Source organism: Geotrypetes seraphini, chromosome 8 (assembly GCF_902459505.1).
Source record: "Geotrypetes seraphini chromosome 8, aGeoSer1.1, whole genome shotgun sequence".
NCBI classification, from domain to species: domain Eukaryota; kingdom Metazoa; phylum Chordata; class Amphibia; order Gymnophiona; family Dermophiidae; genus Geotrypetes; species Geotrypetes seraphini.
Genome location: NC_047091.1, coordinates 41,289,255 through 41,301,230, shown reverse-complemented (window position 1 = coordinate 41,301,230; position 11,976 = coordinate 41,289,255).

The following is an 11,976-nucleotide window of genomic DNA, read 5'->3' as shown; positions in this document are numbered from 1 at the left end:
GAATTTTGTAAGAGTTCACGAGATTACATACACATGCACAAGCTGCACTGCCTCTAATGGTTACCTTATGATCTGGAATGTTGCCCACCTCACTGCTGTAACCTCACACAAGCACTTTCCTGCATCTGTACGTGATTGTCCTCTCCACTCCACCTAACATTGCTTGCGTGAGGTTACAGCTGTGAGGTGGGCAATGTTCCAGAACGCAACTGCCAGATACGACCGCCGGACACTTAAGGCACAAGGTTTCTATAAAGAATCATTCTTTATAATACCGAGGGCTTCAGTATAGTACCTGGCGGACCGCATGTGGTCCCCGGGACAAGGTTTGAGACCACTGGCATAAACCAACACTTGGACATCTTACTAGTCAAAATGTCCAAGAGGGCATACTAAAAAAGCACACTCTCTAGACGTCTTTCTGGTCATTTTGTCTCCAGTGCATCCAAATCTTAAGGGGGTATGTTAGAGGTGTGTTTTGGGCAAGCTTAGCACGTTGACACTTGGCAGGCATTATAAAACCTTCAACAAAAAGTCCTGGGCATTTTTTAGATGTTTGGAGCTAGACCTATTTTACTGTCTAAATCAGGGTTGCCCAATACGTCGATCGCGATCGACCAGTAGCTCAGGAAGGCAACGTGAGTCGATCGCGGAGCACATCCCGGGCTCCGTGATAGACTCGTGTTGCCGTCCTGATCTACCGGGCCGATCAGCCTTCCTCTCCAGTGTTCTCCCTAGGGCCTTTTAGCTGGGCGGTCCGCCCAGCTGTCATCTGCTGCTGCCGCCGTTGCTGAACATTAAAAAAACCTGGCTTGGAGATTTCATCCCGTAGCGAACTTATGCTCTGGGCTCTAACGTGTGCGTGCCGGCTTCTCTTCTCTTCCCTCCGAAACCGGAAGTTATGTCCGGGGGGGGGAGAAGTTAAGCCGGCACGCACATGTTGAGAGCCCTGAAGCAAGCGTTCGATAAGGGCTAAGGGGGGAGACAGGTTAGTGAAGCATTTGCTCTTCTTGCTGCCGGGTCCTGCCTACTTTCAGTTTCCGCGAAGGCAGGACCCGGCAGCATTTCCCCAATAGGTCCATCGCGATCTTGGGCCGATCAGCCTTCCTCTCCCCGACGGCAGAATTGACAGGGAGAGGAATGCTGGTCGGCTCCGAAGCAGGGAGAGCTTGGGTCGGCGTCGGCTTTGGGGCCTGGTATCCATTGGTGGCGGCTTCCTTAAACTAAACAAAAAGAGAGCCTTTGTTTTGGTAACTACAATTCCCTTCCTCATAGAGACTGATATTAGTCTCGGGAGAGAAACTAAAAAAAGAGAAATCTAAAGTTTTTGATGTTTTTCTAAATACTGAGTCAATCTGATCTCCAAAATTCAGATATGAGTCCAGAATGTTTTTCTTCAGGCTAAGACAACTTAGATCGATAAGTTATGTTTTAACCCAGAATAGTTTCAGGATAGTTGCACAGGCTCCCCTATTTGGACTTTTGCAACTCTCTATATTCTGGTATCACAGAATGAATTCAAACAATTACAACTGCTCCATAACACTGCAGCCAGACTAATCTTTCAAGTACACCAATTTGAACAGGCCAGCCTATTGCTGCGATAACTCCACTGGTTGCCAGTGAAAAAAAGAACACTGTTCGAGACTGCTTGTATTGTCTACAAGGGACTAATCATCTGATATTAAGGTATCATTCTCCTTCAGCAATTCAAGAACAATACAGTGGCATAAATTGACCTACCATTTGCTCTTCAAATTTGCCGGCAGTGGCAGTGGCTTGGGGGAGGGCAGGGAGACAGAAGGAAAGAAGAGAAACAGAAAAAAAGAAAGGGGGCATGAAGAGAGGAAAAAAAGAAAGGGAGGCAGAGAGAAAGAAAGGGCAAGGAGAGAGGAAGAAAAAGTTGGGGGAGGGAATGAGGTCTGGAGGAGAGGAAGCATACAGGCTAAAAGAAGAGAAAAAAGATTTGAGTGCAAAGTCAGAAGAAGAAAGTGCAACCAGAGACTCATGAAATCACCAGACAACAAAGGTAGGAAAAATGATTTTATTTTCAATTTAGTGATCAAAATGTGTCTGAATTTATATTAGCTGTCTATATTTTACACTATGGTCCCCTTTTACTAAACCGCAATAGAGGTTTTTAGCACAGGGAGCCTATGAGTGTCGAGAGCAGCGCTGGGCATTCAGCGCAGCTTCCTGCACTAAAAACTGCTATTGTGGTTTAGTAAAAAGGGAGAGGGGTATATTTGTGTATTTTTGTATAGTTGTTACTGAGGTGACAGTGCATAGAGTCATCTGCTTTGACCTCTTTGAAAAAACCCCGGAATAGGAATGATAATTAACATTTTCTATGCATACAGTGTGCTTTGTGGTTTTTTAAAAAATTTTATTGTTGGTAGATCATTTTGACTTGGTCATTTTAAAAGTAGCTTGCAAGCCCAAAAAGTGTGGGCACCCCTGGTCTAAATGCTTAAAAAGTACCAAAACTGACCTCTGACCCCAGTGGTCACCAATCTCCTCCCACCACCCAAAGATGTTAAAAAATAACAGTACATTTAGCCTGTAGTAGAAAGAAGTGGGTGCTGAAAAGTTCTCAGCCCAAGTAACCAACTTCCTAAATTCTGAATGTTATTTTGCCACTGTAGCTGCAGAGTGTTATCTTATTTTAAGTACAAAAAGAAAGTTGACCCTGATTCCTTCACAAAGGGGATGCAACCAGAAACAAAAAACTTGTGGAGAGTTCATGTCCAAGATGAAGGCTTTTTTAGAACAAATAGATAATCCACATAAAAATGTCTAGGGCCTAAACCACTGGCACAACTCTCCACAAATCTTATTTTAAGTGCCAGTTTGCAGAAACAAAAGTTCTATGTTCTTGTACAATCCCATTCTATTCCTGGACTAGTGGGTTATTTTCCCATACTTGCCAGAGCTTGTAGGAAGCCTTATTACAAAAAGTCTTGAGCCCCTCCCCTCTTACCTCATGACTGCCCCCAGGGATCCAGTTTCTTTCCTACAAGCCAGACTATAGGAGCTTGTGTTCTCTGCTCATATTTATTTTCTTTAAATTTAGTCTTTTTATTCGAAAATTCCTCCCTTATGCTGCAGAGGTTCCCTGCAGGGGACAGCTCTGGCTGCAGAAGATCACAGACTTTGGGGAAAGTCTGTTATCAGGGGGTTGGCTGCCTGGCAGTGCACCCACTGAACAGCCTGCATTTTGGATTGGGGCTCAGGGTCCGTTCCCTTGGGAGCTGGCTCACCCCAGGTTCATCCAACAATGGGTTTGAGCGCAGGCTGCATGGCTCCATGGAGGTGTGTCCGGGATCAGGGCCAACTGTGCCAGGTCATGCGTGTGTTTTGTTCCAGTGGTGGAGGTCCCTGGCTGCAAGACTTGGGCCAGTGGGGCAGTCAGAAGACCAGCAGACCAGTTTACAAGGCTTGTTGAGGCAGAGGATCTCCCTGTAAGCTGATTCAGCTTCTTTCTGCAGCCTTCTAGCACATGGAATAGCACAGTGGGTACAGAGATTTTATGGAGTCCTTAAAAGCGGTTTTGGGGCAGTTTGGAAGTTATCTCTAGTCCCCAATCGTAAAATTGCTGCTTTTTGGGAGTTACTGTGCTTTTCCTGAGCTATTTTCTTTGAAAATTGCATGGCGGCTATCTTAGATTTTTCTTAATTGGAATTCAAAGTTATTTTTTTGCCTCTACAAACTTCATTTTTGCAAGAAAGCCACTTAGAATAGATGCAGTTCGCAAAGCAGGATACTTCAGATTCATGCCTTGTTTGCAATGGATGGCTAGCAGGCAAGCAGCTGTGTTCCACATGCTCTGTGGCATGGGAGAGGGGCAAAATTTTGTTGGCCCAAGTACTGAAGACCTCTGAAGGGGGTCCTACCGCTGTTCTTGCCAATGGGCATTGGAAAATGTTGAAAGCAGGCCCCAAGGAGTACGTAATTGCCATCCTAGCAAAATGCAAATACAATTTGTGGGCCAAATCTTACAAGTCCTCCAAGAGTTCCAAGAAGGGTCCGCAGGAGGCGGCTTCTGCCCCGGATGATGGGTTTTCTCCCAAATTTATTACCTTGATGTATCAGGCTTATTTGGCTAAGAAATTGATGCCAGCCACCTTTCTGCAAGCATCTTCACCAGTGTGGGACCCCTTCTTCCCAAGGCACAGGTTTCTTCTCTGCTCCCCCACTTTGGTCCAGGTTAGTGTGCTGGCTGTATCCGTGGTCGACCCGGATGCCCTGAGTGAAAAGGACTTAGGTCCCAATTCCTGCCCCATACTTTCTCTGTCTCTGTCATTTGGAAGTCAGGTACCTGGGGACATATCTTAAAGACCAGAAATCATCTTCCAAAACATGTCCACTTTAATATCAGCTTCACATTCCTTTTATATTATTCTACATGAATCAGTGTTGTCAGCATGTGACATAAACACAAACCATATATGGACACAGGTCACATGAAACTTTAAAGACATCAGCATTTTCCTCTATCTCTGGCTGGAGTCCAAAGGGTCAGAAAAAGCCTTAACCAGCAGAGCCCCTAATCTAAATCTGTCTGTAAATACGGCTTAACAAAACAATTGAATTCACTTCACAACATCTCTGTTCAAACATACATGTCCTTATAGTATTTTCAAAGAGGGAAAGACAAACAGGGTCTGGCTTTTTACAGCTTGAAAACAAGGCCTAAGGACTTGATATGTGTCCCTTCAATCCCCTCTTACGTCATGAAATGACATCATAAATACACAGCATGAGCTGGAAGGGAGTGATACTCTAGATATGTCTCTCAAGGAGGGGTTTTTTAGGAGCTGTAATACGAATAACACAGTACATGAGCAGTCAAGACAAGAGTGCAAATAATAAGAGATTATAACAATAAAAAGGTCTTTTACCCAACCCTGCATTCAACTAAAGTGCTGATCCCAAGAATTAGATAAATCAGAGTTACATTTGAGCTCAGCAAAGAGGTCTGCTAATTTCTGAATGTCCATAGGAGGACCTATATTGTCAGAAAGAAAAGTACAACAGCTTAAAGTACTGAGGAGAATTTAACAGAATTCTCAGCTAGAATCATATCTAGGGCCATATGATTTTGAGAACCATCTGAGAAGTGGAGCCTAATTGATCAGTAATACCTTGCAAGACGTCCCTAGAATAGTTCACAAAGCGTTGCTGATTATAATAATTTTAACTAATCCGATCAACATTCTTATTAATAGTAATAAAGGGAATAAGGAGTTCAAACCCAGCCTTAATCTGAGCTCGGGCCTTAAATTCATTTGGGACCCCTATAGCATCTATGTATACATGTGATCAGATTTATATCAAGACAAATAAAAGGAAAAACCATGTGAATAGGAAGGATGCCTTTCAGAAAGAATATGCAGAAGCATAGTAACCTTAACTAAAGTGCACTGGCCTATCCACTGGCTGGGTAGCTTAACACGGAGCCAAAAGTCTCCATAAAGCCAGTAAATATCAAATCTGATGCAGCAACAATGGGGCATACCTATGAGCCAAGACAGAACAATAACCTGGGGGTAAATTACCTACAAAACTACCCTGTGTCAGATTAGAAACATGATGTGTAATTGCCCTTATAGATGGTAACGGCAATATCAAGCTTTTGCTGTCCTGGCAACAAAGGGTATTTAGAACACTACAGTGCACAAAGGGGATAAAGGTAAAATTAGAGGAGATATTGGTAAATAACCCAAAAAAGCATGGTTGGATACCAGGAGGGAGGTCCAGAGGTACGGTTCCTAGATGGGGTCTAGCTTGAGCACATATGTAACAATTACTCTTATTATGTTGATCAGCAGTGAATTTCATCCATTCTAACCAAAGGTTACGTTCTGAAAACCCTACCTCAACAGCCACAATATCTTCAAAAGTGGGATTGGCAATAGCCATCATGTCAGTAAGTTTATTGAATGTAGGGGCCAGTGGGTTAGTATTTTTTGGGGCCCCCACAAAATGGCGGGAAAGGATGAGTAGAGGTAGATAGATCCCGTAAGAAAACTGATGGGTCGGATAGCTAGACCCACCCTTAAACCACATGTCCATAATGTACATACCTTCATCAGTAGGTCTAGGGTTGTCAATAGTAAGAGAAAGCTTAATAATTTGTGCAGGAACACTTTTCCTATAACAGTGTCCAACTTTATGAAGGGTCATACAAGTAAGCAGTGATTTACCATTTTGGTCCACTGTTTTTCAGAGTATTTTCTAGTTTATAAACCCAGTCAGTATCAATATTCCACCCTACCACTCCCCAGAATGCACACTTATCCCCCCAACGTGAGTCAGTAACATATATATATATATATATGTCTTTAGTTTTAGGAATCTCTGAGGACCAATGGCACAGCCTTGGGATATCAATTGATGAACAGTCCACAATGTCAAAGGAGAAGGTGGCAACTTGCACACTGCTGGAATTATACCAAAGGGTAGCATACTGTCGGTCTTTTCTGGATTCCAATTGAAGGACAGCCTTTGCGAGGGAGTAGTCCAGCTTGACGTCGTGTTCGCAAAGAGGTGTCGGGGGTGCTGTTTACAGCAGGAGTGTCATTTACAGATGGGTATGGGCAGAAAGTGTCATGGACCCAGAACACATCATCCCTGTAGACCCAGTTAGAAATGATCCATACAGGGAGAAAAACTAGCAGCAGCGTTGCCAGTAAGAGAATGATAAAGTTGGTAGAATGCTGCAATGAGATCATCATGTTGTTCCACTGGAGGAGGTGAAATCTGCGCAGGGAAGACTTGCTTCTGGGGTTTTAGGTTAACCCTCTTCAAGCGACTTACGTGGATCCAAACAGGAAACTCCTCAGTGAGTGCAGCGGGCCTGGTCACAGCGATCACAGTAGTGGGAAGGCCAAAGGGGAAATCCGTCTGCTTCCGATCCTTGGAAAGCTTCTGGACAATCACCAGGCTGGAAAAAATGGGTAGGAATCTGTGGAGAGAAAGGAGAAGTGCAAGACACGTTTCTTTGAACAAGCCCTAATATTTCAATTAGCTTTTGGACATATTCCTCCTGTATCAAGGGAAAATCACTACTCAACTATTGAGGGTTTGTCCACCCATGGGGCGGGGAAAGGTCATCCCGTGAGAATCTCAAAGGGAGAGCAGCCAGATGTCTGTGCATACAGAAAAAGATACTTGAAAAGAGATGCTTGAAAAAGCATTCCAAATATCATTCAGCAGCTGTACTCCAATGTGATCCAAATAAGAGATAGAAAACAAGAGAAACCATGTTGCCTGTACTGAATGTGGCAACATGTAACAATACCAATTCATTTACTTGATATAGCTATGGCAAAAGAGAGACAATACTCAGTTACTTAAGGTTCTTAATTGAACAATCCAAAAGGATATGTTTTTATCGTGCTGCATATAACTTATTATGCACTTCAGAGAGACCATACTGATGTACTGAATGTATTCAGAAATGTATATTGAATGGATCATATGTAGGGAACACCACGAAATAAACGCTGTATAAAGTAAAACTTTTTCTTAAACATATAACCCTTAACTAAACTATATTCAGAATATAAAAGCTATAAGTAAAAGAACATTGCGCAGTTAGGCTAGTAAGAAGTGGAAAAAGAGCTCTAGAAGTGGCCAATATTATGTATCCTGGGGTACCCACTAAACTAAAACAAGTAGACATGACACAGACAAAACATAAAGTTTTAAGCGTGGAGCTATTACTCCATCTGTCAAGTGTGCAGGGCTGAATTTAACTCTGCAAATAAACACATTGATATAAAAAACCAGAACTACAAATAATGTATATCATAACCATCTCATATTTGGAAAAAGGCATAAAGCTAATGTCTCTTTGGAGCGTCTCTATCTCTGCAGTGATAAAGAGGACCCGTGGAAAACATTAGAAACATCTGTGCCAAAACTGATCTGGGATGGCTATGTATAAATCCGGAAAAAACATTTTAAATTAGCAACATCCTAATTTCAGCTAAAACAATAGAAAGGAATTGTATTTTCCAATTTATTTTCAATTCACAACCGTGCCAGCTGTAATTATCGAACTATATATCTCTGTATCAAGGAGCAAAAGGTCAAGAATGAAAATATCACTAGCAAGAAGTTAAAATGTCGAGCGAGCACTACGATAACCAATACCGTGATATTGGGCAATGAATAAGGGAGAGCTAGCAGCTGGTATCCAGGGTTTCCCCTCTTTGCACCAAAGTCCGTCCAAAAGGGCGGCTTTGGGCACCTGCCAAACGTCAGGCATCAAGTTCAGAGGGGGGGGTAACAAAGGACTAGAAGGGAAGAGAATCCTGTTCACCCGTGAGACCCAGAAGCCTATTTAAAAGAAGGGCTTGTACATCGTGAAAAGTGTGAAGGGTAATGGGGTGACCAAGGGTCAGAGGAGTAACCATCTCTACCACCATAGCACATGCAGCCAGGGAACTTGAACAGGAGTGACTATAAAAAAAAGGCAACAGAGCGTAACTTACCACCATGTTCTCCCTTCATGGTGTTACAATAGTCCCAAACAAAGAGATAAAACATGTGGGCATAAGCAGGAAAACCCAGACTTGAACTAGAAACCAAAGCACATTTTATGAGTCCATCTGATAAGAGCAGTCATTTCAGAAACCAGGGTCTGTCTCAGAATCTGGTCATAGAAGAAACAAGCAGAGATCCATTGGCGGCAGTGACCAATCATAGCAAGAAAAGTAAGCATGTCTTTCTTGGTAGCTGGGCGGGGCAGACCCAGAACAGCAGCAATGCAGAAAGTGCAGATTTTCCTCTGACCATGAGACAGGACAAAACCCAGGTATTTCACTTCAGATTTACAGACAACCATTATAAAAGGTGCAAACTATCAGCCTGACAGGTTTCCTGAATTATGGAACACAAAAAGATGTACAAAATAAGGATAGGACCATGAGGGGCAGTGCATGACTGTAGAATAGCCCGAAGGACAATGAAGTCAACATAGCCCTGGGGCATTCCACACTAGGTATACTGTTGCTTAAAGGTGAAGGCAAAAAAGAGCTGAAAAGCCTCACCAACAGGGACTAAAATAAAACATTCTTTAGGACAATGACAGAAAAAAAAACATTGGCTGCCGGTGGAATGGGGGAGAGGAAGAAACATAAGAAAACAGCCCTAAAATCTAGGACGAAACGGGGAATGCCATCAGCTTTGACAACAAGAGCGATGGGCGTATTATAAGAAGAGATGGTGGTTTTGATAATGCCGGAGAAAAGATAAGTGACAAGCAGTGGAATCACACCATACTGCTTGATAAAACCAAGAATGAGTAACTTCAAAGAAACACTATAGGGGGTCAGTGTAAGCCCAAACTGAGAAGTCTGGGGGAAGGGGCAAAAACATTCATGCACAGACCCTGATAATGAAAGCAAAGAACAGATTAGCTTTGCTCTGCACAAGAAAGAAAGCCTCTAAAATGAAATTTTTTTCTTTTTTTTTTTATGATCCAGCACAGAACACAAAGGAAGCAGCCGTAGAAGAAACGCACAAAATTAGTCAGGATCAAAAGGAAGACAAGAAATAGTGCTTGTGTACAAACTACAAGGGAAAGATCTTAGACTGATTCAAACAGCGCTTTCAATTCATTCCACATAACAGCATGTCCTACCTCAGTATTAAAGATTGTTAATGTGAGCTGAAGGAAAAATGTCATACACACACAGCCGTACAAGTCTCATTTGTCTAGGAGAATCCTAAGTGCCTTATGACTCATTACAAAACCAATATAACAATGCAAAAATATTCGCTTATCTTACCTTATAAGCGAGGTACAGTAATAAGAGACAATAAAATCTTATACTCTATAAAAGTTTTAACCTTACAAATGACAGAGTGGGCAGGGGGGGTTCTATAAATAATTTCATTCTTCCTGAAAGAATGGCAGCTGCTTATATTCACGAGGGGCGCTTACCGAAAGTACACCGATATTTTTCCCAAAAAACTCCATAATAGAACCCAAAGCTTGAACTTAAAATAAAGGGTGGGTACAGGTCACCACTACCTAGTGAGTATTAAAGAACAGAAAAAATTCAGAAATACTCACAAAATATTGGTGATATCATCTGCCCATCGCGGATGTGCCCCCAACTGAAAAGGATTTAGGTCCCAATTCCTGCCCCATACTTTCTCTGTCTCTGTCATTTGGAAGTCAGGTACCTGGGGACATATCTTAAAGACCAGAAATCATCTTCCAAAACATGTCCACTTTAATATCAGCTTCACATTCCTTGTATATTATTCTACATGAATCAGTGTTGTCAGCATGTGATGTAAACACAAACCATATATGGACACAGGTCACATGAAACTTTAAAGACATCAGCATTTTCCTCTATCTCTGGCTGGAGTCCGAAGGGTCAGAAAAAGCCTTAACCAGCAGATCCCCTAATCTAAATCTGTCTGTAAATACGGCTTAACAAAACAATTGAATTCACTTCACAACATCTCTGTTCAAACATACATGTCCTTGTAGTATTTTCAAAGAGGGAAAGACAAACGGTCTGGCTTTTACAGCTTGAAAACAAGGCCTAAGGACTTGATACGTGTCCCTTCACTGACTATGCCTTTAATTATGCAGGCGGGCACCACTACAACAGGGGATGTTGTGGCCCTTCTGAATCTCCAGGACCAAGATCTGAGTGGACTCCCAGATCTGGGGGAGGACCCTGTGATGTGGAGATTTTTTAAACCTGCGCATTTGGTGGATTTGATCTCTTGAGTCCCTCTAGATCAGGGGTGTCCAACCTGCAGCCCGAGGTCCGCATGTGGCCCAGTGAAGTATTTTGTGCGGCCCCAGGCAAGGGTGATGCAGTGTTTTCCTCTGCTGCCCCCAGGTGTTTACCGTCTTGCTGGCTCCTTCCTCTGTCTTGCTGCAGCATTTGCACATTTGTGCAGCCCCAGAAACATTTTTTTCGGCCAATGCAGCCCAGGGAAGCCAAAAGGTTGGAAACCTCTGCTCTAGATGTTGAAGCTGGAGGCTGGGCAGCCTGTTGCTGTAGAATGTTCCCTCATGAGTGATCAGAGGCCACAATCCGCTACCTTTCCTGATCATCCTGACATAGTTAAGATACGTACATTTGGGAGGCACCTGAGAGCCCCTTGAAATGTGCTAGGGCCATGTCTCGGCTCTATTCAATGGCAGATGCTTTTAACCAGCACTTTGTGTCCATGAAGGTAGATTCCTTGGTGGCACAGGTTACTAAACGCACTTCTCTCCCCAGTGATGGGGGGGAGGAGGAATCCTGAAGGATGTTCAGGACCATAGAGTGGATTTTATCCTTGAGAGCCTTTTGACTCGGCGGCTACTGGAATTAAAGCAGTAATGGCCTCCTTTTTGGCCAGGGCTTGCCATTCTAAGCTACGCCATGATCCTGACACTATCCTGATCCAGGAATTGTAAAACCGCTTAGAAAACCTTGATAGGCGTATATAAAATCCTAATAAACTTAAATAAACTTAAACTTGACTTCCTAGTTTCGGGGGTGGACTACATGACGAATGCCCTGTATGACATGCTAAAGGTCTTCTACAAGCTTTCAGCCTATTCCATTTCAGCGCATAGGATGCTGTGTATCCGGCAGTGATCCGGTGACTCGTCCTCAAAGGCAACATTGAGCAGGTTGCCTTTCCAGGGACAACTCCTGTTTGGCAAAGGTCTGGATGACCTCATGGCTAGTGTGCAGGACTGCAGGCCAAAGCCTTTGCCTTTCAACAGGCCCCAACCCTTCAGGGGTCCAGGGCACCCTTCTTTTCATCCTTTCAGCCATTCCCCTCAGTACTTTGGGACCTCCTCTGGGCAGCACTCTTCTCAGGTTGCTAGGCCGTGATTTGGAGACTCCTGACGGCAGCCGTCCATGGGGAACTGTTCAAGAGCACATGCTAAGAAGCAATTTTGATGCCAGGGCTGTGGCAGCCACCCCAAGGATTGGGGAC